This window comes from Carcharodon carcharias, chromosome 5, assembly GCF_017639515.1.
Source record: "Carcharodon carcharias isolate sCarCar2 chromosome 5, sCarCar2.pri, whole genome shotgun sequence".
NCBI lineage: Eukaryota > Metazoa > Chordata > Chondrichthyes > Lamniformes > Lamnidae > Carcharodon > Carcharodon carcharias.
In genome coordinates, this window is record NC_054471.1 from 195,695,123 (window position 1) to 195,720,017 (window position 24,895).

Below are 24,895 nucleotides of genomic sequence, written 5' to 3' on the forward strand. Positions count from 1 at the left end.
GTACTTGTCCCACACGTACTGACTCCTACAAGCGAAAGAGGTTCCACACGCACTGACTCCCACTGGGTTACGGTCCCACACACACTGACTCTCACTGGGTTACGGTCCCACACACACTGACCCTCACTGAGGTACGTGTCCCAAACACAATGACCCTCACTGGGGAAGGATTCCACACACACTGACTCTCACAGGGTACGGGTCCCACACACACTGACTCTCACTGAGGTACGGGTCCCACACACACTGACTCTCACTGGGGTACGGGTCCCACACAAACTGACTCTCACTGGTGAACAGGTTCCACACACATGGACTCTCACTGGGGAACAGGTTCCACACACACCGACTCTCACTGGGGTACGGGTCCTACACACACTGACTCTCACTGGGGAAGGATTCCACACACTCTGACTCTCACTGGGGTACGGGTCCCACACACACACTGACTCTCACTGGGGAACATGTTCCACACACACTGACTCTCAGTGGGGTACGGGTCCCACACACACTGATTCTCACTGGGGAACAGGTTCCACATACACTGACTCTCACTGGGGAAGGATTCCCCACACAATGACTCTCTCTGGGGTACGGGTCCCACACACAAACTGACTCTCATTGGGGAACATGTTCCACACACACTGACTCTCACTGGGGTACGGGTCCCACACACACTGACCCTCACTGAGGTACGGTTCCCAAACACACTGACCCTCACTGGGGAAGGATTCCACACACACTGACTCTCACGGGGTACGGGTGCCAAACACAATGACCCTCACTGTGGAAGGATTCCACACACACTGACTCTCACAGGGTACGGGTCCCACACACACTGACTCTCACTGAGGTACGGGTCCCACACCCACTGACTCTCACTGGGGTACGGGTCCCACACAAACTGACTCTCACTGGTGAACAGGTTCCACACACATGGACTCTCACTGGGGAACAGGTTCCACACACACTGACTCTCACTGGGGTACGGGTCCTACACACACTGACTCTCACTGGGGAAGGATTCCACACACACTGACTCTCACTGGGGTACGGGTCCCACACACACACTGACTCTCACTGGGGAACATGTTCCACACACACTGACTCTCAGTGGGGTACGGGTCCCACACACACTGACCCTCACTTGGGTACGGGTAACACACACACTGACTCTGACTGGGGTACGGGTCCCACATACACTGACTCTCACTGGGGAAGGATTCCACACACACTGACTCTCACTGGGGTACGGGTCCCACACACACTGACTCTCACTGGGGTACGGGTCCCATAGGTACTGTCTCTCACTGGGGAACTGGTTCCACACACACACTGACTCTCACTGGGGTACGGGTAACAAACAAACTGATTCTCACTGGGGTACGAGTCCCACACACACTGATTCTCACTGGGGTACGGGTCCCACACACACTGACTCTCACTGGGGTACGGGTCCCAAACACACTGACTCTCACTGGGGTACGGGTCCCACACACACTGACTCTCACTGGGGAACAGGTTCCACACACACTGACTCTCACTGGGGTACGGGTCCCACACACACTGACCCTCACTGGGGTACGGGTCCCACATACAATGACTCTCACTGGGGAACAGGTTCCACACACATTGACTCTCACTGGGGTATGGGTCCCACACGCACTGACTCTCACTTGGTTACGGGTCCCACACACACTGACTCTCACTGGGGTACAGTCCCACACACACTGACTCTCACTGGGGAAGGATTCCACACACACTGACTCTCACTGGGGAACAGGTTCCACACACACTGACTCTCACTGGGGTACGGGTCCCACACACACATACTCTCACTTGGGTACGGGTCCCACACGTACTGACTCATACAAGGGAAAGAGGTTCCACACGCACTGACTCCCACTGGGTTACGGTCCCACACACACTGACACTCACTGGGTTACGGTCCCACACACACTGACCCTCACTGAGGTACGTGTCCCACACACAATGACCCTCACTGGGGTAGGATTCCACACACACTGACTCTCACAGGGTACGGGTCCCACACACACTGACTCTCACTGAGGTACGGGTCCCACACACACTGACTCTCACTGGGGTACGGGTCCCACACAAACTGACTCTCACTGGTGAACAGGTTCCACACACATGGACTCTCACTGGGGAACAGGTTCCACACACATCGACTCTCACTGGGGTACGGGTCCTACATACACTGACTCTCACTGGGGAAGGATTCCACACACACTGACTCTCACTGGGGTACGGGTCCCACACACACACTGACTCTCACTGGGGAACATGTTCCACACACACTGACTCTCAGTGGGGTACGGGTCCCACACACACTGACCCTCACTTGGGTACGGGTAACACACACACTGACTCTGACTGGGGTACGGGTCCCACATACACTGACTCTCACTGGGGAAGGATTCCACACACACTGACTCTCACTGGGGTACGGGTCCCACACACACTGACTCTCACTGGGGTACGGGTCCCATAGATACTGTCTCTCACTGGGGAACTGGTTCCACACACACACTGACTCTCACTGGGGTACGGGTAACAAACACACTGATTCTCACTGGGGTACGGGTCCCACACACACTGATTCTCACTGGGGTACGGGTCCCACACACACTGTCTCTCACTGGGGTACGGGACCCAAACACACTGACTCTCACTGGGGTACGGGTCCCACACACACTGACTCTCACTGGGGAACAGGTTCCACACACAGTGACTCTCACTGGGGTACGGGTCCCACACACACTGAACCTCACGGGGGTACGGGTCCCACACACACTGATTCTCACTGGGGAACAGGTTCCACATACACTGACTCTCACTGGGGAAGGATTCCCCACACAATGACTCTCTCTGGGGTACGGGTCCCACACACACACTGACTCTCATTGGGGAACATGTTCCACACACACTGACTCTCACTGGGGTACGGGTCCCACACACACTGACCCTCACTGAGGTACGGGTCCCAAACACACTGACCCTCACTGGGGAAGGATTCCACACACACTGACTCTCACGGGGTACGGGTCCCAAACACAATGACCCTCACTGGGGAAGGATTCCACACACACTGACTCTCACAGGGTACGGGTCCCACACACACTGACTCTCACTGAGGTACGGGTCCCACACCCACTGACTCTCACTGGGGTACGGGTCCCACACAAACTGACTCTCACTGGTGAACAGGTTCCACACACATGGACTCTCACTGGGGAACAGGTTCCACACACACTGACTCTCACTGAGGTACGGGTCCTACACACACTGACTCTCACTGGGGAAGGATTCCACACACACTGACTCTCACTGGGGTACGGGTCCCACACACACACTGACTCTCACTGGGGAACATGTTCCACACACACTGACTCTCAGTGGGGTACGGGTCCCACACACACTGACCCTCACTTGGGTACGGGTAACACAAACACTGACTCTGACTGGGGTACGGGTCCCACAAACACTGACTCTCACTGGGGAAGGATTCCACACACACTGACTCTCACTGGGGTACGGGTCCCACACACACTGACTCTCACTGGGGTACGGGTCCCATAGATACTGTCTCTCACTGGGGAACTGGTTCCACACACACACTGACTCTCACTGGGGTACGGGTAACAAACAAACTGATTCTCACTGGGGTACGAGTCCCACACACACTGATTCTCACTGGGGTACGGGTCCCACACACACTGACTCTCACTGGGGTAGGGGTCCCAAACACACTGACTCTCACTGGGGTACGGGTCCCACACACACTGACTCTCACTGGGGAACAGGTTCCACACACAGTGACTCTCACTGGGGTACGGGTCCCACACACACTGACCCTCACTGGGGTACGGGTCCCACATACAATGACTCTCACTGGGGAACAGGTTCCACGCACACTGACCCTCACTGAGGTACGGGTCCCACATGCACTGACTCTCACTGGGGAACAGGTTCCACACACACTGACTCTCACTGGGGAACAGGTTCCACACACATTGACTCTCACTGGGGTATGGGTCCCACACGCACTGACTCTCAATTGGTTACGGGTCCCACACACACTGACTCTCACTGGGGTACAGTCCCACACACACTGACTCTCACTGGGGAAGGATTCCACACACACTGACTCTCACTGGGGAACAGGTTCCACACACACTAACTCTCACTGGGGTACGGGTCCCACACACACATACTCTCACTTGGGTACGGGTCCCACACGTACTGACTCATACAAGGGAAAGAGGTTCCACACGCACTGACTCCCACTGGGTTACTGTCCCACACACACTGACACTCACTGGGTTACGGTCCCACACACACTGACCCTCACTGAGGTACGTGTCCCAAACACAATGACCCTCACTGGGGTAGGATTCCACACACACTGACTCTCACAGGGTACGGGTCCCACACACACTGACTCTCACTGAGGTACGGGTCCCACACACACTGACTCTCACTGGGGTACGGGTCCCACACGAACTGACTCTCACTGGTGAACAGGTTCCACACACATGGACTCTCACTGGGGAACAGGTTCCACACACATCGACTCTCACTGGGGTACGGGTCCTACACACACTGACTCTCACTGGGGAAGGATTCCACACACACTGACTCTCACTGGGGTACGGGTCCCACACACACACTGACTCTCACTGGGGAACATGTTCCACACACACTGACTCTCAGTGGGGTACGGGTCCCACACACACTGACCCTCACTTGGGTACGGGTAACACACACACTGACTCTGACTGGGGTACGGGTCCCACATACACTGACTCTCACTGGGGAAGGATTCCACACACACTGACTCTCACTGGGGTACGGGTCCCACACACACACTGACTCTCACTGGGGAACATGTTCCACACACACTGACTCTCAGTGGGGTACGGGTCCCACACACACTGACCCTCACTTGGGTACGGGTAACACACACACTGACTCTGACTGGGGTACGGGTCCCACACACACTGACTCTCACTGGGGTACGGGTCCCATAGATACTGTCTCTCACTGGGGAACTGGTTCCACACACACACTGACTCTCACTGGGGTACGGGTAACAAACACACTGATTCTCACTGGGGTACGGGTCCCACACACACTGATTCTCACTGGGGTACGGGTCCCACACACACTGTCTCTCACTGGGGTACGGGACCCAAACACACTGACTCTCACTGGGGTACGGGTCCCACACACACTGACTCTCACTGGGGAACAGGTTCCACACACAGTGACTCTCACTGGGGTACGGGTCCCACACACACTGAACCTCACGGGGGTACGGGTCCCACACACACTGATTCTCACTGGGGAACAGGTTCCACATACACTGACTCTCACTGGGGAAGGATTCCCCACACAATGACTCTCTGGGGTACGGGTCCCACACACACACTGACTCTCATTGGGGAACATGTTCCACACACACTGACTCTCACTGGGGTACGGGTCCCACACACACTGACCCTCACTGAGGTACGGGTCCCAAACACACTGACCCTCACTGGGGAAGGATTCCACACACACTGACTCTCACGGGGTACGGGTCCCAAACACAATGACCCTCACTGTGGAAGGATTCCACACACACTGACTCTCACAGGGTACGGGTCCCACACACACTGACTCTCACTGAGGTACGGGTCCCACACCCACTGACTCTCACTGGGGTACGGGTCCCACACAAACTGACTCTCACTGGTGAACAGGTTCCACACACATGGACTCTCACTGGGGAACAGGTTCCACACACACTGACTCTCACTGGGGTACGGGTCCTACACACACTGACTCTCACTGGGGAAGGATTCCACACACACTGACTCTCACTGGGGTACGGGTCCCACACACACACTGACTCTCACTGGGGAACATGTTCCACACACACTGACTCTCAGTGGGGTACGGGTCCCACACACACTGACCCTCACTTGGGTACGGGTAACACAAACACTGACTCTGACTGGGGTACGGGTCCCACAAACACTGACTCTCACTGGGGAAGGATTCCACACACACTGACTCTCACTGGGGTACGGGTCCCACACACACTGACTCTCACTGGGGTACGGGTCCCATAGATACTGTCTCTCACTGGGGAACTGGTTCCACACACACACTGACTCTCACTGGGGTACGGGTAACAAACAAACTGATTCTCACTGGGGTACGAGTCCCACACACACTGATTCTCACTGGGGTACGGGTCCCACACACACTGACTCTCACTGGGGTAGGGGTCCCAAACACACTGACTCTCACTGGGGTACGGGTCCCACACACACTGACTCTCACTGGGGAACAGGTTCCACACACAGTGACTCTCACTGGGGTACGGGTCCCACACACACTGACCCTCACTGGGGTACGGGTCCCACATACAATGACTCTCACTGGGGAACAGGTTCCACGCACACTGACCCTCACTGAGGTACGGGTCCCACATGCACTGACTCTCACTGGGGAACAGGTTCCACACACACTGACTCTCACTGGGGAACAGGTTCCACACACATTGACTCTCACTGGGGTATGGGTCCCACACGCACTGACTCTCAATTGGTTACGGGTCCCACACACACTGACTCTCACTGGGGTACAGTCCCACACACACTGACTCTCACTGGGGAAGGATTCCACACACACTGACTCTCACTGGGGAACAGGTTCCACACACACTAACTCTCACTGGGGTACGGGTCCCACACACACATACTCTCACTTGGGTACGGGTCCCACACGTACTGACTCATACAAGGGAAAGAGGTTCCACACGCACTGACTCCCACTGGGTTACGGTCCCACACACACTGACTCTCACTGGGTTACGGTCCCACACACACTGACCCTCACTGAGGTACATGTCCCAAACACAATGACCCTCACTGATGAAGGATTCCACACACACTGACTCTCACAGGGTAAGGGTCCCACACACACTGACTCTCACTGAGGTACGGGTCCCACACACACACTGACTCTCACTGGGGTACGGGTCCCACACAAACTGACTCTCACTGGTGAACAGGTTCCACACACATGGACTCTCACTGGGGAACAGGTTCCATACACACCGACTCTCACTGGGGTACGGGTCCTACACACACTGACTCTCACTGGGGAAGGATTCCACACACACTGACTCTCACTGGGGTACGGGTCCCACACACACACTGACTCTCACTGGGCAACATGTTCCACACACACTGACTCTCAGTGGGGTACGGGTCCCACACACACTGACCCTCACTGGGGTACGGGTAACACACACACTGACTCTGACTGGGGTACGGGTCCCACATACACTGACTCTCACTGGGGAAGGATTCCACACACACTGACTCTCACTGGGGTACGGGTCCCACACACACTGACTCTCACTGGGGTACGGGTCCCATAGATACTGTCTCTCACTGGGGAACTGGTTCCACACACACACTGACTCTCACTGGGGTACAGGTAACAAACACACTGATTCTCACTGGGGTACGGATCCCACACACACTGATTCTCACTGGGGTACGGGTCCCACACACACTGACTCTCACTGGGGTACGGGTCCCACACACACTGACTCTCACTGGGGTACGGGTCCCAAACACACTGACTCTCACTGGGGTACGGGTCCCACACACACTGATTCTCACTGGGGAACAGGTTCCACACACAGTGACACTCACTGGGGTACGGGTCCCACACACACTGAACCTCACGGGGGTACGGGTCCCACACACACTGATTCTCACTGGGGAACAGGTTCCACATACACTGACTCTCACTGGGGTACGGGTCCTACACACACTGACTCTCACTGGGGAAGGATTCCCCACACAATGACTCTCTCTGGGGTACGGGTCCCACACACACACTGACTCTCATTGGGGAACATGTTCCACACACACTGACTCTGACTGGGGTACGGGTCCCACATACATTGACTCTCACTGGGGAAGGATTCCACACACACTGACTCTCACTGGGGTACGGGTCCCATAGATACTGTCTCTCACTGGGGAACTGGTTCCACACACACACTGACTGTCACTGGGGTACGGGTCCCAAACACACTGACTCTCACTGGGGTACGGGTCCCACACACACTGACTCTCACTGGGGAACAGGTTCCACACACAGTGACTCTCACTGGGGTACGGGTCCCACACACACTGACCCTCACTGGGGTACGGGTCCCACATACAATGACTCTCACTGGGGTACAGTCCCACACACACTGACTCTCACTGGGGAAGGATTCCACACACACTGACTCTCACTGGGGAACAGGTTCCACACACACTGACTCCCACTGGGTTACGGTCCCACACACACTGACTCTCACTGGGTTACGGTCCCACACACACTGACCCTCACTGAGGTACGTGTCCCAAACACAATGACCCTCACTGGGGAAGGATTCCACACACACTGACTCTCACTGGGGAACATGTTCCACACACACTGACTCTCAGTGGGGTACGGGTCCCACACACACTGACCCTCACTTGGGTACGGGTAACACAAACACTGACTCTGACTGGGGTACGGGTCCCACACACACTGACTCTCACTGGGGAAGGATTCCACACACACTGACTCTCACTGGGGTACGGGTCCCACACACACTGACTCTCACTGGGGTACGGGTCCCATAGATACTGTCTCTCACTGGGGAACTGGTTCCACACACACACTGACTCTCACTGGGGTACGGGTAACAAACAAACTGATTCTCACTGGGGTACGAGTCCCACACACACTGATTCTCACTGGGGTACGGGTCCCACACACACTGACTCTCACTGGGGTAGGGGTCCCAAACACACTGACTCTCACTGGGGTACGGGTCCCACACACACTGACTCTCACTGGGGAACAGGTTCCACACACAGTGACTCTCACTGGGGTACGGGTCCCACACACACTGACCCTCACTGGGGTACGGGTCCCACATACAATGACTCTCACTGGGGAACAGGTTCCACGCACACTGACCCTCACTGAGGTACGGGTCCCACATGCACTGACTCTCACTGGGGAACAGGTTCCACACACACTGACTCTCACTGGGGAACAGGTTCCACACACATTGACTCTCACTGGGGTATGGGTCCCACACGCACTGACTCTCAATTGGTTACGGGTCCCACACACACTGACTCTCACTGGGGTACAGTCCCACACACACTGACTCTCACTGGGGAAGGATTCCACACACACTGACTCTCACTGGGGAACAGGTTCCACACACACTAACTCTCACTGGGGTACGGGTCCCACACACACATACTCTCACTTGGGTACGGGTCCCACACGTACTGACTCATACAAGGGAAAGAGGTTCCACACGCACTGACTCCCACTGGGTTACGGTCCCACACACACTGACTCTCACTGGGTTACGGTCCCACACACACTGACCCTCACTGAGGTACGTGTCCCAAACACAATGACCCTCACTGATGAAGGATTCCACACACACTGACTCTCACAGGGTAAGGGTCCCACACACACTGACTCTCACTGAGGTACGGGTCCCACACACACTGACTCTCACTGGGGTACGGGTCCCACACAAACTGACTCTCACTGGTGAACAGGTTCCACACACATGGACTCTCACTGGGGAACAGGTTCCATACACACCGACTCTCACTGGGGTACGGGTCCTACACACACTGACTCTCACTGGGGAAGGATTCCACACACACTGACTCTCACTGGGGTACGGGTCCCACACACATTGACTCCCACTGGGGTACTTTCCCACACACACTGACTCTCATTGGGGAACAGGTTCCACACACACTGACTCTCACTGGGGTACGGGTCCCACAAACACTGACTCTCTCTGGGGAACAGGTTCCACACACATTGACTCTCACTGGGGTACGGGTCCCACACACACTGACTCTCACTATCGTACAGTCCCACACACACTGACTCTCAGTGGGGAACAGGTTTCTCACACACTGACTCTCACTGGGGTTCGGGTCCCACACACACTGACCCTCACTGGGGTACGGGTCCCAAACACACTGACCCTCACTGGGGAAGGATTCCAGACGCACTGACTCTCACGGGGTACGGGTCCCACACACACTGAACCTTACTGGGGTATGGGTCCCACACACACTGACTCTCACTGGGGTACGGGTCCCACACACTGACTCTCACTGTGGAACAGGTTTCTCACACACTGACTCTCACTGTGGTACGGGTCCCACACACACTGACTCTCACAAGGGGAACAGGTTCCACACACAATGACCCTCACTTGGGTACGGGTCCCACACACACTGACTCTCACTTGGGTACGGGTCCCACACACACTGACTCTCACTGGGGAAGGATTCAACACACAGTGACTCTCACTGGGGAAGGATTCCACACACACTGACTCTCACTGGGGTTCGGGTCCCACACACACTGACTCTCACTGGGGAACAGGTTCCACACACACTGACTCTCACCGGGGAACAGGTTCCACACACACTGACTCTCACTGGGGTACGGGTCCCACACACACACTGACTCTCACTGGGGAACAGGTTCCACACGCACTGACTCTCACTGGGGTACGGGTCCAACACACACACTGACTCTCACTGGGGAACAGGTTCCACACACACTGACTCTCACTGGGGTACGGGTCCCACACACACTGACTCTCACTGTTGTACGGGTCCCAGACACACTGACTCTGACTGGGGTATGGAGACCACACACACTAACTCTCACTGGGGTATGGGTTCCACAAACACTGACTCTCACTGGGGTACAGTCCCACATTCACTGAATCTCTCTGGGGTACAGTCCCACACACACTGACTGTCACTGGGGTACAGTCCCACACACACTAACTCTCACTGGGGTAGAGTCCCACACACACTGACTCTCACTGGGGTACAGTCCCACACACACTGACTCTCACTGGGGTACGGGTCCCACACACACTGACTCTCACTGGGGAACAGGTTCCAATCACACTGACTCTCACCGGGGAACAGTTTCCACACACACTGACTCTCACTGGGGTACAGTCCCACACACACTGACTCTCACTGGGCTACGGGTCCCACACACACTGACTCTCACTGGGCTACGGGTCCCACACACACTGACTCTCACTGGGGTACAGGTCCCACACACACTGACTCTCATTGTTGTACGGGTCCCACACACCCTGACTCTGACTGGGGTACGGGTCCCACACACAATGACTCTGACTGGGGTATGGGTTCCACACACACTGACTCTCACTGAGGAACAGGTTCCACACACACTGACTCTCACTGGGGTACGGGTCCCACACACACACTGACTATCACAGGGGAACAGGTTCCACACACACTGACTCTCACTGGTGAACAGGTTCCACACACACTGACTCTCACTGGGGAAGGATTCCACGCACACTGACTCTCACTGGGGTACAGTCCCACACACACTGACTCTCACTGGGCTACGGGTCCCACACACACTGACTCTCACTGGGGTACGGGTCCCACACACACTGACTCTCACTATCGTACAGTCCCACACACACTGACTCTCACTGTGGAACAGGTTTCTCACACACTGACTCTCACTGGGGTTCGGGTCCCACACACACTGACCCTCACTGGGGTACGGGGCCCAAACACACTGACCCTCACTGGGGAAGGATTCCAGACGCACTGACTCTCACGGGGTACGGGTCCCACACACACTGAACCTTACTGGGGTATGGGTCCCACACACACTGACTCTCGCTGGGGAACAGGTCCCACACACAATGACCCTCACTTGGGTACGGGTCCCACACACACTGACTCTCACTGGGGAACAGGTTCCACACACACTGACTCTCACTGGGGTACGGGTCCGACACACACACTGACTCTCACTGGGGTACGGGTCCCACACACACTGACTGTCACTGTTGTACGGGTCCCAGACACACTGACTCTGACTGGGGTACGGAGACCACACACACTAACTCTCACTGGGGTATGGGTTCCACACACACTGACTCTCACTGGGGAACAGGTTCCACACACACTGACTCTCACTGGGGTACGGGTCCCACACACACACTGACTCTCACTGGGGAACATGTTCCAAACGCACTGACTCTCACTGGGGTTTGGGTCCCACACACACTGACTCTCACTGGGGTACGGGTCCCACACACACACTGACTCTCAATGGGGAACAGGTTCCACACACACTGTCTCTCACTGGGGTACGGGTCCCACACACACACTGACTCTCAATGGGGAACAGGTTCCACACACACTGTCTCTCACTGGGGTACGGGTCCCACACACACTGACCCTCACTGGGGTAAGGGTCCCATACACACTGGCCGTCACTGGGGATGGATTCCACACACACTGACTCTCACTGGGGTATGGGTTCCACACACACTGACTCTCACTGTGGTACGAGTCCCACACACAATGACTCTCACTGGGGAACAGGTTCCACACACACTGACTCTCACTGGGGTTAGGGTCCCACACACACTGACCCTCTCTGGGGAAGGATTCCACACACACTGCCTCTCACTGGGGTATGGGTCCCACACAAACTGACTCTCACTGGTGTCGGGGTCCCACACACAATGACTCTCACTGGGGTACGGGTCCCAAACACACTGACTCTCACTGGGGAACTGGTTCCACACACACTGACTGTCACTGGGGAAGGATTCCACGCACACTGACTCTCACTGGGGAACAGGTTCCACACACACTGACTCTCACTGGGATACGGGTCCCACACACACTGACTCTCACTGGGGAACTGGATCCACACACACTGACTCTCACTGTTGTACGGGTCCCACACACACTGACTCTGACTGGGGTACGGGTCCCACACACACTGACTCTGACTGGGGTATGGGTTCCACACACACTGACTCTCACTGGGGAACAGGTTCCACACACACTGACTCTCACTGGGCTACGGGTCCCACACACACTGACTCTCACTGGGGTACGGGTCCCACACACACTGACTCTCACTGGGGTACGGGTCCCACACACTCTGACTCTAACTGGGGAACAGGTTCCACACACACTGACTCTCACTGGGGAACAGGTTCCACACACACTGACTCTCACTGTGGTACGGGTCCCACACACACTGACCCTCACTGGGGTAGGGGTCCCACACACACTGACCCTCACTGGGGTAGGGGTCCCACACACACTGACCCTCACTGGGGTACGGGTTCCACACACTCACTGACTCTCACTGGGGAACAGGTTCCACGCACACTGACTCTCAATGGGGAACAGGTTCCACACACACTGACTCTCACTGGGGAACAGGTTCCACACACACTGACTCTCACTGGGGTACGGGTCCCACACACACTGACTCTCACTGAGGTATGGGTCCCACACACACTGACTCTTACTGAGGTACAATCCCACACTTTCTGACTCTCACTGCGGAACAGGTTCCACACACACTGACTCTCACTGGGGTACGGGTCCCACACACACTGACTCTCGCTGGGGTATGGTTCCCACACACACTGACTCTCACTGGGGAACAGGTTCCACACACACTGACTCTCACTGGGGAACAGGTTCCACACACACTGACTCTCACTGGGGATCATTTTCCACACACACTGACTCTCACTGGGGTACGGGTCCCACACGTACTAACTCTCACAAGGGGAACCGGTTCCTCACATACTGACTCTCACTGGGGTACGGGTCCCACACACACTGACTCTCACTGGGGAAGGATTCCACACACACTGACTCTCACTGGGTTACGGGTCCCACACACACTGACTCTCACTGGGTTACGGGTCCCACACACACTGACTCTCACTGGGGTACGGGTCCCACACACACACTGACTCTCACTGGGGAACAGGTTCCACACACACTGACTCTCACTGGGTTATGGGTTCCACACACACTGACTCTCACTGGGGTACAGTCCCACACACACTGACTCTCACTGGGGTACGGGTCCCACACACCCTGACTCTCACTGGGGAACAGGTTCCACACACACTGACTCTCACTGGGGAACAGGTTCCACACACACTGACTCTCACTGGGGAACAGGTTCCACACTCACTGACACTCACTGGGGAACAGGTTCCACACACACTGACTCTCACTGGGGAACAGGTTCCACACACACTGACTCTCACTGGGGAACAGATTCCACACACACTGACTCTCACTGGGGTATGGGTTCCACACACACTGACTCTCACTGGGGAACAGGTTCCACACACACTGACTCTCACTGGGGAAGGATTCCACACACACTGACTCTCACTGGGGAAGGATTTCACACACACTGACTCTCACTGGGGTACGGGTCCCACACACACACTGACTCTCACTGGGGAACAGGTTCCACCCACACTGACTCTCACAGGGGGAGGATTCCACACACACTGACTCTCACTGGGGTACAGTCCCACACACACTGACTCTCACTGGGGAACAGGTTCCACACAAACTGACTCTCACTGGGGTGCGGGTCCCACACACACTGACTCTCACTGGGGTACAGTCCCACACACACTGACTCTCACTGTTGTATGGGTCCCCCTCACACTGACTCTCACTGGGGAACAGGTTCCACACACACTGACCGTCACTGGGGAACAGGTTCCACACACACTGACTCTCACTGGGGAAGGATTCCACACACACTTACTCTCACTGGGGTACAGTCCCACACTCACTGACTCTCACTGGGGTATGGGTTCCACACACACTGACTCTCACTGGGGTATGGGTTCCACACACACTGACTCTCTCTGGGGTATGGGTTCCACATACACTGACTCTCACTGGGGTATGGGTTCCACACACACTGACTCTCTCTGGGGTATGGGTTCCACACACACTGACTCTCACTGGGGTATGGGTTCCACACACACTGCCTTCACTGGGGTACAGTCCCACACACACTGACTCTCACTGTGGTACAGTCCCACACACACTGACTCTCACTGGGGTACAGTCCCACACACACTGACTCTCACTGGGGTACAGTCCCACAAACACTGACTCTCACTGGGGTACAGTCCCACACACACTGACTCTCACTGGGGTACAGTCCCACACACACTGAACCTCACTGGGGTGCAGTCCCACACACACTGACTCTCACTGGGGTACGGGTCCCACACACACACTGACTCTCACTGGGGAACATGTTCCAAACGCACTGACTCTCACTGGGGTTTGGGTCCCACACACACTGACTCTCACTGGGGTACGGGTCCCACACACACACTGACTCTCAATGGGGAACAGGTTCCACACACACTGTCTCTCACTGGGGTACGGGTCCCACACACACACTGACTCTCAATGGGGAACAGGTTCCACACACACTGTCTCTCACTGGGGTACGGGTCCCACACACACTGACCCTCACTGGGGTAAGGGTCCCATACACACTGGCCGTCACTGGGGATGGATTCCACACACACTGACTCTCACTGGGGTATGGGTTCCACACACACTGACTCTCACTGTGGTACGAGTCCCACACACAATGACTCTCACTGGGGAACAGGTTCCACACACACTGACTCTCACTGGGGTTAGGGTCCCACACACACTGACCCTCTCTGGGGAAGGATTCCACACACACTGCCTCTCACTGGGGTATGGGTCCCACACAAACTGACTCTCACTGGTGTCGGGGTCCCACACACAATGACTCTCACTGGGGTACGGGTCCCAAACACACTGACTCTCACTGGGGAACTGGTTCCACACACACTGACTGTCACTGGGGAAGGATTCCACGCACACTGACTCTCACTGGGGAACAGGTTCCACACACACTGACTCTCACTGGGATACGGGTCCCACACACACTGACTCTCACTGGGGAACTGGATCCACACACACTGACTCTCACTGTTGTACGGGTCCCACACACACTGACTCTGACTGGGGTACGGGTCCCACACACACTGACTCTGACTGGGGTATGGGTTCCACACACACTGACTCTCACTGGGGAACAGGTTCCACACACACTGACTCTCACTGGGCTACGGGTCCCACACACACTGACTCTCACTGGGGTACGGGTCCCACACACACTGACTCTCACTGGGGTACGGGTCCCACACACTCTGACTCTAACTGGGGAACAGGTTCCACACACACTGACTCTCACTGGGGAACAGGTTCCACACACACTGACTCTCACTGTGGTACGGGTCCCACACACACTGACCCTCACTGGGGTAGGGGTCCCACACACACTGACCCTCACTGGGGTAGGGGTCCCACACACACTGACCCTCACTGGGGTACGGGTTCCACACACTCACTGACTCTCACTGGGGAACAGGTTCCACGCACACTGACTCTCAATGGGGAACAGGTTCCACACACACTGACTCTCACTGGGGAACAGGTTCCACACACACTGACTCTCACTGGGGTACGGGTCCCACACACACTGACTCTCACTGAGGTATGGGTCCCACACACACTGACTCTTACTGAGGTACAATCCCACACTTTCTGACTCTCACTGCGGAACAGGTTCCACACACACTGACTCTCACTGGGGTACGGGTCCCACACACACTGACTCTCGCTGGGGTATGGTTCCCACACACACTGACTCTCACTGGGGAACAGGTTCCACACACACTGACTCTCACTGGGGAACAGGTTCCACACACACTGACTCTCACTGGGGATCATTTTCCACACACACTGACTCTCACTGGGGTACGGGTCCCACACGTACTAACTCTCACAAGGGGAACCGGTTCCTCACATACTGACTCTCACTGGGGTACGGGTCCCACACACACTGACTCTCACTGGGGAAGGATTCCACACACACTGACTCTCACTGGGTTACGGGTCCCACACACACTGACTCTCACTGGGTTACGGGTCCCACACACACTGACTCTCACTGGGGTACGGGTCCCACACACACACTGACTCTCACTGGGGAACAGGTTCCACACACACTGACTCTCACTGGGTTATGGGTTCCACACACACTGACTCTCACTGGGGTACAGTCCCACACACACTGACTCTCACTGGGGTACGGGTCCCACACACCCTGACTCTCACTGGGGAACAGGTTCCACACACACTGACTCTCACTGGGGAACAGGTTCCACACACACTGACTCTCACTGGGGAACAGGTTCCACACTCACTGACACTCACTGGGGAACAGGTTCCACACACACTGACTCTCACTGGGGAACAGGTTCCACACACACTGACTCTCACTGGGGAACAGATTCCACACACACTGACTCTCACTGGGGTATGGGTTCCACACACACTGACTCTCACTGGGGAACAGGTTCCACACACACTGACTCTCACTGGGGAAGGATTCCACACACACTGACTCTCACTGGGGAAGGATTTCACACACACTGACTCTCACTGGGGTACGGGTCCCACACACACACTGACTCTCACTGGGGAACAGGTTCCACCCACACTGACTCTCACAGGGGGAGGATTCCACACACACTGACTCTCACTGGGGTACAGTCCCACACACACTGACTCTCACTGGGGAACAGGTTCCACACAAACTGACTCTCACTGGGGTGCGGGTCCCACACACACTGACTCTCACTGGGGTACAGTCCCACACACACTGACTCTCACTGTTGTATGGGTCCCCCTCACACTGACTCTCACTGGGGAACAGGTTCCACACACACTGACCGTCACTGGGGAACAGGTTCCACACACACTGACTCTCACTGGGGAAGGATTCCACACACACTTACTCTCACTGGGGTACAGTCCCACACTCACTGACTCTCACTGGGGTATGGGTTCCACACACACTGACTCTCACTGGGGTATGGGTTCCACACACACTGACTCTCTCTGGGGTATGGGTTCCACATACACTGACTCTCACTGGGGTATGGGTTCCACACACACTGACTCTCTCTGGGGTATGGGTTCCACACACACTGACTCTCACTGGGGTATGGGTTCCACACACACTGCCTTCACTGGGGTACAGTCCCACACACACTGACTCTCACTGTGGTACAGTCCCACACACACTGACTCTCACTGGGGTACAGTCCCACACACACTGACTCTCACTGGGGTACAGTCCCACAAACACTGACTCTCACTGGGGTACAGTCCCACACACACTGACTCTCACTGGGGTACAGTCCCACACACACTGAACCTCACTGGGGTGCAGTCCCACACACACTGACTCTCACTGGGGTACAGTCCCACACACACTGACTCTCACTGGGGTACAGTCCCACACACACTGACTCTCACTGGGGAACTGGTTCCACACACACTGACTCTCACTGGGGAACTGGTTCCACACACACTGAATCTCACTGGGGAACAGGTTCCACACACACTGAATCTCACTGGGGAACAGGTTCCACACACACTGACTCTCACTGGGGAAGGATTCCACACACATTGACTCTCACTGGGGTCCGGGTCCCACACGTACTGATTCTCACAAGGGGAAGGATTCCACATGCACTGACTCTCACAAGGGGAACAGTTTCCACACACACTGACTCTTACTGGGGTATGGGTCCCACACACACTGACTCTCACTGGGGAACAGGTTCCACACACACTGACTCTCACTGCGGAACAGGTTCCACACACACTGACTCTCACTGGGGAAGGATTCCACACACACTGACTCTCACTGGGGAAGGATTCCACACACACTGACTCTCACTGGGGTACGGGTCACACACATACTGACTCTCACTGGGGTACGGGTTGCACACACACTGACTCTCACTGGGGAACAGGTTCCTCACACACTGACACTCACTGGGGTACAGGTCCCACAATCACTGACTCTCACTGGGGTATCGGTCCCACACACACTGACCCTCACTGGGGTACGGGTCCCACACACACTAACTCTCACTGGGGAAGGATTCCACACACACTGACTCTCACTGGTGTACGGGTCCCACACACACACTGACTCTCACTGGGGAACAGGTTCCTCACACACTGACTCTCACTGGGGTACGTGTCCCACACACACTGACTCTCACTGCGGTACGGGTCCCACACACACTGACCCTCACTGGGGTACGGGTCCCACACACACTGACCCTCACTGGGGTACGGGTCCCACACACACTGACTGTCACTGGGGAAGGATTCCACACAAATTGACTCTCACTGGGGTACGGGTTCCACACTCACTGACTCTCACTGGGGAACAGGTTCCACACACACTGACTCTCACTGGGGTACGGGTCCCACACACACTGACTCTCACTGGGGAACAGGTTCCACACACACTGACTCTCACTGGGGTATGGGTTCCACACACACTGACTCTCACTGGGGTACAGTCCCACACACACTGACTCTCATTGGGGTACGGGTCCCACACACTCTGACTCTCACTGGGGAAGGATTCCACACACACTGACTCTCACTGGGGATGGATTCCACACACACTGACTCTCACTGGGGTACGGGTCCCACACATACACTGACTCTCACTGGGGAACAGGTTCCACCCACACTGACTCTCACTGGGGTATGGGTTCCACACACACTGTCTCTCACTGGGGTACAGTCCCACACACACTGACTCTCATTGGGGTACGGGTCCCACACACTCTGACTCTCACTGGGGAACAGGTTCCACACACACTGACTCTCACTGGGGAAGGATTCCACACACACTGACTCTCACTGGGGATGGATTCCACACACACTGACTCTCACTGGGGTACGGGTCCCACACATACACTGACTCTCACTGGGGAACAGGTTCCACCCACACTGACTCTCACAGGGGAAGGATTCCACACACACTGACTCTCACTGGGGTACAGTCCCACACACACTGACTCTCACTGGGGAACAAGTTCCACACACACTGACTCTCACTGGGGTATGGTTTCCACACACACTGACTCTCACTGGGGTACAGTCCCACACACACTGACTCTCACTGTTGTACGGTTCCCCCAGACACTGACTCTCACTGGGGAACAGGTTCCACACACACTGACCGTCACTGGGGAACAGGTTCCACACACACTGACTCTCACTGGGGAAGGATTCCACACACACTTACTCTCACTGGGGTACAGTCCCACACACACTGACTCTCACTGGGGAACAGGTTCCACACTCACTGACTCTCACTGGGGTATGGGTTCCACACACACTGACTCTCACTGGGGTATGGGTTCCACACACACTGACTCTCACTGGGGTATGGGTTCCACACACACTGACTCTCACTGGGGTACAGTCCCACACACACTGACTCTCACTGGGGTACAGTCCCACACACACTGACTGTCACTGGGGTACAGTCCCACACACACTGACTCTCACTGGGGCACAGTCCCACACACACTGACTCTCACTGGGGTACAGTCCCACACACATTGACTCTCACTGGGGTACAGTCCCACACACACTGACTCTCACTGGGGTACAGTCCCACACACACTGACTCTCACTGGGGTACGGGTCCCACACACACTGACTCTCACTGGGGTACGGGTCCCACACACAATGACTCTCACTGGGGAACAGGTTCCACACACACTGACTCTCACTGGGGAACAGGTTCCACACACACTGACTCTCACTGAGGAACAGGTTCCACACACACACTGACTCTCACTGGGGCACAGTCCCACACACACTGACTCTTACTGGGGAACAGGTTCCACACACACTGACTCTCACTGGGGTATGGGTTCCACACACACTGACTCTCACTGGGGTACAGTCCCACACACACTGTCTCTCACTGGGGTACAGTCCCACATACACTGACTCTCACTGGGGTACTGGTCCCACACACACTGACTCTCACTGGGGAACAGGTTCCACACACACTGATTCTCACTGGGGAACAGGTTCCACACACACTGACTCTCACTGGGGAACAGGTTCCACACACATTGACTATCACTGGGGTACGGGTTCCACACACACTGACTCACACTGGGGTACAGTCCCACATACACTGACTCTCACTGGGGTACAGTCCCACACACACTGACTCTCACTGGGGTACTGGTCCCACACACACTGACTCTCACTGGGGAACAGGTTCCACACACACTGATTCTCACTGGGGAACAGGTTCCACACACACTGACTCTCACTGGGGAACAGGTTCCACACACACTGACTCTCACTGGTGTACAGTCCCACACACACTGACCCTCACTAGAGTACGGGTCCCACAGATGCTGTGGTATGAGCTCCACCACAAGGAGAAGCCACAACAGGAGAACAAGCAGATAGAGGTGTGCGTTTGTGTTGGGAGTGTGCTCCTACAGGCCTGTGTTGGCAGCGGTGATGAAGGTCCAGCTCGGGCCCTGGGTCCAACTGCAGGGCAGCTAATCCAGCGCTGGGGCTGGTGGAAGTCTACCCAACGTCCAGCAGCTGTCAGTAGGGCCGAGTCAGCAGCAAGGGTTTGATCTACCTAGGTTCCCATGGCAGGCAGTGGGTCTGCGTCAGCGATGGGGGTGAAGGTTCAGCCAGGGTCCCAAGGCAGGCAGCTGGGGGTAGGTCCAAGTCGGAGCTTTCTCCCATTTCCGTGCAAGGTGGCGAAATCCGGTGGTGGGGGGTGGGGGGAGTGGGGGCCGGCAGGGGGGGTTGCTAGTGGAGAACGAGGCAGGAGGAGTGAGTCGAGGCTGAGTGGGGATGAAAGGAAGGGCTTAGGTGAATGTTTGCGTGTTTGTGTGTGTGTGTGTTAGGCAGGAGCACAGGGAGGAGATGTAATGATCGTTTTTAATGCCTTTAAATGCTTTTGATACCTTGAAGCACTTTTGATCACATTTCACATCAAAGAGCACTGCTGACTGCATAAAAAACACGTTTTCAATGCAATCCTCTGATATCAAATGGTGTCAAATTATTGCTGATTGTTTTTGAGCGCATTGAGCATATTTGAACGCAAAAATGATGTCAAACTTTTTTGGTAGGGGTATGCTTCTGTGTTGTCTAATTGGAGAAGATTGCTTACTCTTCAGTCAAATGAAGCTGGTCGAGATGAGGAATAATATAATACCGCACAAATGCTTTTTAATGCAGGTCATGATTCAACCACATTGATCAACAGTTATAACCATGTTTGTCAATATAGCAAAAGAAAACAAAACTATAATCCATAGATAAGTGCTCATAAAATTATAATGTTAGATTTGCTTAGCTCATTAAAACTCAGATAGTTCTGCTCCTATCCTTTTTGTTTATTATTATGTATTCATCTGCTGCTATAAAAGGAGCCTTCTGGGTTCCTCCATGTCTACTTCGCTGCATTGCACACACACATTTTAGTGACTATTGATTTTACTGTCATGGAATGTTCCAATTAGACTTCCATTAGCTGATTCCAAGAAATATTGAAAACCATGCCATTCCACTCAATAAACTGCCATCTGCACATGGACTTCATTTTAAAGTCTCACATGCTCCAGTTTGTTTAAAGTCAAAGGGGAAAAATTGGATAAGGTTGGAAAGCAGGTGCAAGGATAATGGTTCACGATTAACCAGCACCCACTCATGACCATGCAGACAGCACCTGAATTTCGTGCTGCCCGCTAACTCAAACTGTAGTGGTTTAGCAGCCCAGCGTAAAGTGTGCTACTGAGCTGCTTCAGCCTCGGGTACCACTTAAAGCTAGCCTGAGCCTCTGAAATGTGAGGTGCATTGTGGCTGTAATGTGGAACTGGTAAAGAAGGGTTTATGAGGAGAAAGGGGAGAGGAAGTGGTGCAATAGGGAAAAGAGTATGCCCCAGGTTTCTCCAGTGCAGACTGAAGGCCTTGGTGTAGGAGGTGCATGAGAGAAGAGAGTGTCTTTTCACTCTCTTGGGGTGGGGGGAATGAGGGCAGGAGGGCCTCCAGATAGATGCTACAAAGAAAACAGAGCAGATAGCTACCATTGAATAGCTAGCACATTCTAGCTCTGAGAACGTGGATGCAGTGCTGCAAAATGTTCCATGACCTCACATGAGAGTGGTCAAGGCCAGTGGATGTATCTTCGCATGCCATATTCTCACAAATGAAGCATCAGCCTCATACATTCTCCATTCACCACACCCTCTTCACCCAGTTACCAACAATCTCTATCAAGCATGACTCATACCTAAAATTTACAGCCTCACCCTTACACTATTAGTATTGCTGTAAGCCTCACACTCACATCTCACTGCTTACACACACTGCCAGTGAGCATACAATGCATTCATACAGGGGAGAAGCTGTACTTAAACATACGAACATATGAACAAGGAGCAGGAGCAGGCCATTCAGCTGCTCGAGCCTGCTCTGCCGTTTAATAAGATCATGACTGACCTGATAGTAAACTGAAATCTGCATCCCACCTACCATTGGTAGCCCATCACCCCCTTGCTTACCAAGAATCTATCTACCTAAAAGGGTTCCAAAGATTCATGACCCTCTGAGTGAAAATATTTAACCTAATCTCTGTTTTAAATTGGCAACTCCTTATTTTTAAACTGTGGTCCCTAGTTCTAGGTTCTTCTACGAGAGGAAATACCCTCTCCACATCCACCCTGTCAAGACCCCCCAGGATCTTACAGGATTCAATTAAATCACTTCTTACTCTTCTAAACTCCAGCGGATACAAGCCTAGTCTGTGCAACCTTTCCTTATAAGACAACCCAACCCTTCCAGGTGTTAGTCTGGTAAACCTTCTCTTAACTGCTTCCAACACATTTACATCCTTTCTTAAAAAAGGTGACCAACACTAGTGCCCTGTACAACTGAATCCTGTGAGGTGTGTGGCAAAGTCTTCACACAGTCATCCAACTTCTTGGTCCATTGGAGAGTCTACACAGGGAAGAAACCTTTCAAGTATGAGGCTTGCGAGAATGTGCAATTTGTGCACACTGTCAACTACAACCATTATGTCATTCAATCACAATGCTCTACATTCATAGACATACATATATCGCTCCTGCAGGACAAGATGGCCCATAATTGGAGGCAGCAGCAGCAGATAACCAATGAGAATCAGGTTCACTCCCAAGAGGGGACAGTGCTGACCATCATTGGAGTAGCAATGACTGAGACCTTGGTCAGCAGAGGGCTGAAATCATAAAGGATGATAATATATTCCTAGCTAATTCACCTTTTCATATCCCACTAACCCCTCATCCCATAATCTCTTCTGAATACAAGCTACCCCTGGTGTAGGATCCACTTGCTTGCTCCCCTTCCCTCAAGTTAACCCTGCCCTTTTATCTTTATCCTATTACATACCCAAGAACTGCCACCTGATCAAGAACTGGGGACCTGGAATCCAAGAGGAACGAAGAAACTGCTGATGATAATATACCATCACTCAATATCACACTTGCGGCCACCAGCTAAGATAATGGCAATACGTATACCTAGAGGGTAACATAGAGGTGAAATTTGCCCCTGATGAGTCACGGGGAGCAAGTGGCCTGCAGTTAGGGCAGGGGGAAGGGATAGCATACGTGCCAGTTTCCCAGAGGGTGAGGTTGCACATGAGCTTTGCTGTAGGACACTCAGATAAGGACTTCAATAGGGCAGCATACAGAAAAGGGCTGAAGGGCATGCACACAAAAATGCATAGTTCTTTGCAGGTCTGCAAGAAAGCCTGAGGTCACTGCCAAGCAGAATGGCTGAGTTTTTAAAAATCTATTTATGGGATGTGAGCATCACTGCCTAGGCCAACATTTATTGCCCATACCTAATTGCCCTTGAGAAGGTGGTGGTGAGCTGCCTTCTTGAACTGCTGCAGTGCCTGTGGTGTAGATACATCCACAGTGCTGTTAGGGTTGGAGTTC